General features: G+C 44.2%; 1 pseudogene; it reads right to left on the bottom strand.

The window, feature by feature from the left end:
• Window positions 1–5,022, bottom strand: part of LOC102861419 — a 110,312-nt pseudogene extending 105,290 nt beyond the window's left edge.
• Between the last annotated feature and the right edge of the window lie 2,283 nt (window positions 5,023–7,305).

Below are 7,305 nucleotides of genomic sequence, written 5' to 3' on the forward strand. Positions count from 1 at the left end.
GAAGACTTAACATCCAGTAGTGGGATTACTGGGCAAAACGGTTTAAAAATTTTATTAGAAAGTAAACCGTTGTTGATACGCCACCTGGGAGCTGGGCAACATTCCACACTGACCACACCTTCTGAGAGACATTCCAATCTGCCTGTAAGACATGGCCAATCAGAAAGAAGCACGACCACCAACCACATCTTGCATTACTGAGTACGTCTGTAGTTATGAACTAACAAAGGGCATGCAATCAACACTCTCCATGGAGAACTGACCACACTACCCTTAACCTCTACCTGTAAAGTTTACCCTGTAATTCCCTCGCTTGCAACTTTGCTGCCTGATCCTGCCTTTCTCTGGCCTCAAACAGTAAATCTGCCTGAGAGTCAGTAATAAACTCTTTTGTTTCACTTCATCTGGTTCTCTGCACCTTTTTTACCTTACAGTTGTACTTATATTTGAACTTTTAAGGGTGACAGAAACAAACAAACAAAAAAAATGGGTTATGATATGGGGTTTTTTGTCCCCAAAAAAAGTCATCATCCAACGGTGATTCTGCTACCATTTCATTCATTTTCTTTCCTTGTATAATTTACAAGGTAAGCAAATACATATTCACAAGATCATTTCTTACATTTTATTCCGTTTTGGACAATTGATCATGTGATAGTCTTGAATCGCATCACTTGCACTTTTCGTGGACATTTTCAATGTCATTAAATGTTTTTTACAAACGTGACTTCTTTTTCACTTTCAGGCAGTGGAACTTACTCTTGGTGTTCCATAATTTTTGATCAGCACACCGATTGATGTAACCACCCCCCCAGCCAAGATACTGAGCCATTCCACAGCCAGCAGGAATCCTCTCTGCCCTCTGGTAACCCCTGCTCCTAGGCCTGACCTCTGACAACCTCTTTAAAAGTATCTTATCAATGGAAGACACAATAGGCATCTTTGGGTTTGTTTGGGGGTTTTTTACAATCCCTCGCCCTCCCCCCAGTCCATTCCACTATGCAGCTTTCATTTCAGACTCTTGTCATGGCAGTAATATCTAATTATATATTCCTCCTAAACAGCTCTCTCCCTCTTCTGTTTCAATACAGTAGACACTATTTACCCTCTTTTAGATTCCCCCCAGCTCCAATGTCAGATCTGCTTTACAACAGTGGCACTATGCAGTAGTTGTCCTTTTGTGGCTGAGATATTTCACTCAGCATAATGTCCTCCAGGGTCACCTATTTTTAATAATACTCATCATTTTGAGTCTAGCTTCTTTCGTTTAGCTTAAGGCATGCAAGAACCAGAAAAACTCAGTTTTGTGTATTAAGAGCTGGTCAGTTTTTATTGCTGCGTAGAATTCTACTGTACACATACACCCTTATCCTTTAATAAATTTATCCCTCAATCAGTTAAATGACTTATGGTTTGTAAACGTATTTTTTACTAGTTGAAAAACAGTAAATACAGATCATCCTACAACAGATCCCAAACCATAATTTAAAGGTCTCAATTTTGGAACTTTTTCTTGTTCCGCATCATAAATACCCATTATATGAACATCTTTATACATAAGTCTTTGTATAATGTATGTATACATATTGTTGTTGTTGTGTGTTGTTGAGTCAGAACTGATCCATAGCTGACTCTCCAGCAGGTTTTCAGAGGCAATAAATGACACGGAAGGAGATTGTCAATCCTTCTCTCATGGAGCAGCGGGTGCACGCCTTTGGGGTTGCAACACAGCTTCTTACCACAAGGACACCAGAGCTCCCTCTGCATGTGCGTGGGAGGGGCGGGGGGTGGTGGCACACTATCTTAAGCCATCAATAAGTATGCAGCACCTTCTCATTAAATAAAAAAACCTCAAACTCAATGTCACTGAGTCAGAATTGGCTCATAGCTGACCCTCCAGAGGGTTTTTAGAGGTTGCAAATAGCATACAAGATTGCCTATCTTTTTCCTGCAAAGCAACTGGTAAATTCGAACTGCCTGCCTTTAAGTCAGCAGAACATCTCTGTACCCACTAGTCCACCAGAGTTTTGAGTTAGTGTGAGTACTCTCCTTAGGGGTCTGAGAAAAACATATGCAATAGAGTTTTTTTCAAATTATTTGAAGATGTTTGATTATCCAGCAATCTGAACCTCACTGTTCATTATAAAAACAGCTCGCTTTCTTTTTCTTAGCCAGCACTTGTAGTCCATTACAGAGATCTAATTTCTTGTTTTCACACTACTGACTGTCAAGTTTGTCATGTTAGCAGGAACTGCAGGATAGTGTTTTGCTGGCAGCAACTAATTTAGACAAAAGAATCATGCGGCAGGCTCAGATCCAGAACCAGGACTGTGTGTGATGCCAGGTGGCAGGGCGGCGGCTGCTGAAGGCGGCATGGTTTGAGCTGTCAATCAGAGCTGGAAGCCTGAAACCAAAGACACCAAGAACAGAACGAAAAGTCTGACGCTTCGTTCTTCATAACGAGATGGGATTGCTCTGTGAGAAGATGCTGCCCTGCAAATTGAACAGGAGACAGAGTGTGTCAGTATTTGTTAAGAAGCCTACTTTCAAAAATACACATGTATATTACAGAAACATGCATAGCAGAGGTCCTTGTTGGATGCTTTGCCCAGTGAAACACACTTTGAATTTCTTGGCTGCTGTTTCCATGGTTTTGATGACAGATTCAAGCAAAATGAAATCCTTGACAACTTCAATCTTTTTTTTATGCCGTGTCTTCTCAGGCTGCCCTTTGAAATCTGTTGGCTTTCTTCTTTATTTCTTTACTTCTCTTTAGCTTTTCTGCTTTCTCGAGCAAACTTCAGAGTGTCTTTTAATATCCAATATAGAAAGAGAAATCTTCACAGCGGGACCAATAGGCAACATCATGATGTATGGAGAAAAGATTGCAGTTGTCAAGGATTTCATTCTACTTGACCCCATAACCGATACCCTTGGTAGAGTCAATATTCAAGTAATTGACAGATGTGTTGTCCTGGGCAAAGCTGCTGTCAAGAACCCCTTTTAAGTGCTGTGAGCAAGGATGTCAGTTTAAAGACTAAGGTCTGCTAGAGCCAGGTCACTGTATCTTCAAGCATTACATGTTCATGTGGATGTTGGACAATGAGTAAGGAAGACCAACGAAGAAGACATGCCTTTGAATTGTGGTGTTAGAGAAGGGCACTGAATGTATTGCGGACCGCCAAAAGAAACCATTTTGAAGGAAATGCTCCCGGGGTGGTCCTTACAGGCAAAGATGGTGAAACTCTACCTCACATAATTTGGGCATTTATTAGATAGGATCAGTGATTGGAAAAATACCATCACACTGGGTAAAAGAGCATCAGTGAAAGAGAGGAAGACTCTCAGTCAGATGAACTGACACAGGAACTTGAACACAGTGGGCTTGAACGTGGTGGAGATTTGAAGATGATGGAAAATAGGGTAAGGTCGGAATGTGTGCTTCCCGGGGTCACGGTGGGTCCTAGTCAGCTCTGTGCACCTGACAATGACCTAATGTATTTCGGGCTTTACTTTCTTTCTTGTTTTTTTTAATTATTATTATTATTAATTTTAATGAAAATTTACAGAGACTTTGGATTTCCATTCATTCACTGTTGCACTTTTCTCCCTGCCCACCCCTACCCTCCAGTTCACTCTTCTCTTTGAAAAGTAAAAGAAAAATTCTTTCACTGTTATACAATTCCTCCCCCCAGATCCACTCCACTATGCAGCCTTCGCTCTGGACTCCCATCATGACAATAATACCTAATCACATATCCCTTTTAAACAGTTTTCTCCCTCATCCGTTTCAATGCAGTATACATTACTTATCCCATCTTTCTCAGTCTCCCCCCAACCCCAGTGTCAGTCTCTTTTTACAACAGTGGCACTATGCAGTATGTGTCCTTTTGTCACTGAGATATTTCACTCAGCATAATGTCCTCCGTGGAAGGAGGAGTGGTATCCACTTCCATAATAGCTTGCCTCCAGAAACCCTATGAACCTGGAGAGAGGATGAAAGGTACCCAAGCATCGAGGACTCTCCTTCATAGGGTCGCTATGAGTCGCCTTCAACTCCACAGCACTTATCAACAACAACAACAATGTCCTCCAGGGTCACCCATTTTGAATAATATTGTACCAGTTCCTTGTTTTCTAATGCAGCGTAGTATTCCATTGTATGAATATACCACAGCTTCTCTATCCATTCATTTGTTAAAGGGCACTTAGTTTGTTTCCAACTCTTTGCTACTGTGAACAAAGCCACAATAAACATGGGTTTGCAAACTTTCTTTCTTGTAATCATCTTTATACAAATGACAGTCCTGAAAATATTCTTCCTTCCGTATCATTAGGGCTGACTCTGAGAGCTGATGGCTAAGTGATAAGGAATCATGCTGCTAACCCGAAGGTACAGGGTTCGAATCTACCAGCTGCTCTGAGGGAGAAAGATGTGATCTCCTCCCATGCAATTTTACTGCCTCTGAAACCCGTTAGCGGGTCAGCTGTGGGTCAATTCCAAGTCAACAGTCCTTAACAACAACTGCTTGGGGATCCAGCTTTTCTTCAGCCATTTTTATTGTTGAAACTTTCCACCCTGAGAGGCCCATCTTCCAGCATTCTGTGTGTCACACAACATTTCATTGTTATTCACAAGTTTGCACTGGCGAAACCTCAGTGGAAGCCTATCCCTGGCCCCTTCTCCTAGTCTGTGCTAGGCTCAAAGCCCCACTGAGACCTGTCCATCTTGGATGACCTTGCTGCTGTTGGACACACCAGGGGTATAGCTTCCACCACCCAAGCAGCATGCAGCAAACTGACAGCTAAGCGGTGGTTCTACAAAGAGGCATTTCACATGATCCATGTCTGTATGGAGTTGACAGTCAGGCTAAGGGGACAAAAAGAAAAGAAACCTCCCAGTTTATCACTGTAACATCAGGACACTGAGCTGGTCAGGGCTTGGGAGATGCCAGGCTCATCACAGTCTGTCCCAGTAAAGCTTGCAGCAACCTCAAATCAGTCAAGTCAATCCCACCTCATGGCGACCCCATGTCTATTAAAGCAGAACTGCATCCCTGAAGTTTTCAGAAGCAGATCACCAATTCTGTCTTCTGAGGCATCTCTGGGTGTATTTGAACTGCCAACCCTTGTGTTCACAGCAAAGTGCAGTCACTTTTCGCACCACTGGGTACTCCCTCCAACAATCTTTGCTCCTCTTATCCACCAGCACGAGGTAGCCTGGGTTGGTTTCTGTCTCTTGCCATCCGTTCAGAACAAGGAGCTGACATATACACGCACTGAGGTGGGTACGTCACATTCTGTCTGTCTACTTAGCACCGTTGAACATCCTTCATCTCTAAACCAGTGCTTCCTCAGGGCAGAAGGAAAGAATACCTCCTCTCCTTTATTCACATGACGGAGAGCCTGCAGATGGCACCGGATAGGTCAAAGTTCTGATCTGCGGTTCATAGGATCCTGGCTGTTAGAGTTTATCAGAGGCTCCAGTGGAGGGAAGATAGGGGAATCTGCTCCCATAATAATCACAGCCTAAGATGCCCCACGTGTTGCTCTGTGCCGTCAAGTTGGAACTGAGCCGTAGCTGGTCCTCCAGCGGGTCCTCAGAGACAGTTAATAACACAGGAGGAGATCGTCCATCTTTCAAGCACAGTTGATGGATTCGAACTGCGTGCCTTCGAGTTGGCTGTTGCAGCTCCTTACCACCAAGCTGCCAGAGCCCTACTCTGTCCTGTGGGTTGAGTGGGAGTCAGAAGCCACTTGACAACACACAACAACAATGTTCTAAAGGTGCTGAAGTGATGGGTGTTTGGGGGCACATTTTTCTTTTGTCTGTGTTTTCTGTACGCTTGATGACTTCTTAGCAATAAAATGAAGGAGTGTCGGCTGGGTTTCAAAGAAGCCGGGGCAGAGAGGCAGAAAGGGGAAGCTGACATCAATACATACGGCCACGTATAATTTGGGGCTGTGTATGCCTTCACAGATTTCAACTCACAGCAGCCCCGCAGAGCAGTGTAGAACCATATCATGGGTTTTCTGGGCTGTAATCTTCACTCATTAGCTTTGGAGGAGAGGGAACTGTCAACCTCTCAGTCAGCAGCCGAGCACTTGGCCACCTGGGGTCCTTTTTTTAAATGTACAGAATATTTCTGGAAGGACATACAAGGAACTAGAAATAGTAGCTCCTTCTCACACAGTATCTTCCACGTAAAGAAACAGCCAGGCAGGAATTAAAAACCAACCCTTTGGCTCTCAGGTGGATGCTGCTGTGTCAGCACGCGGGAGCCCGGGTTCGAACTCGAAATAAACTTTGTTAATTCGGGGGGAGGGCGGGGGGGGGGGTGGGAACCAACCCTCTGCTATGAAGACTGGCTGTTCCCGGCAGTGCTCCGCCAGGTTTCGGACGCTGTCAGTCTCTATGGGAGGAGACTGCCTACCTCTCTCTTGCAGAGGCTGGTGGCTTGAACTGACGACCTCGGGGTTAGCAGCACACCATGTAATACAATATGTTCCCCAGAGCTCTTCGGTAGCTTGGTGGTGAGGAGCTGCAATGACAAACTAAAAGCATGTGGTTCAAATCCACCAGCTGCTCCGCAGGAGGAAGATGGGAAATTTCCTCCCATGCGATTTACTGCCTAGAAAATCCACTGCAGGGTCAGCTGTGAGTAGGTTCTGACTTGATAGTTTTCAACATTTCTTAGGAAGATTATTCAGTACTTTTGGGTGTGTTTTTGTTTGTTTTTTTTTGCATTGCCGTTTCATCCCATGCATCAGTATTGTTTTTTCAAAGCCAGTGTTCAGCTCAGTAGACGTCTGTCAGGTAGGCACTGAGGGTCCAACTGGGCACTCAGAGTAAAAGATCATATTGCCATTTGTCGTTGTTGTTACGTTGCTGTCAAGTCTCCTGTGACTCATAGCGACCCTCTGTACAACAGCCCTAAACCCTGCTCTATCCTGTGCCAATCTTATTGTCTCTGACACACCCACCCCCATTACCCCAGTCACTGAATCAATCCATCTCATCGAGCATCTTCCTCTCTTGCACTCTCCCTCCACCCTCCCAAGCATGATGTCCCTTTCCAAGGACCAGTCCCTCCTTACAACATGTTCAAAGTATGTCAGATGAAGCTTCAGAATCTCTGCCTCCAAGGACCTGCCTGGTATCACCCTCTTTAGGACAAATCTGTTTGTGCTCTTAGCAGTCCATGGTATACTCAATACTCTTCTCCAGCACCACAACTCAAAGACATCAACTCTCCTTCTATCATCCCTAGGCATTGTCCAGCTCTCTGAAGCATAGCAAGTGTT

The sequence above is a fragment of the Elephantulus edwardii genome, unplaced genomic scaffold, assembly GCF_000299155.1.
Source record: "Elephantulus edwardii isolate Elephantulus edwardi_28Jun2011 unplaced genomic scaffold, EleEdw1.0 scaffold00035, whole genome shotgun sequence".
NCBI classification, from domain to species: Eukaryota; Metazoa; Chordata; class Mammalia; order Macroscelidea; family Macroscelididae; genus Elephantulus; species Elephantulus edwardii.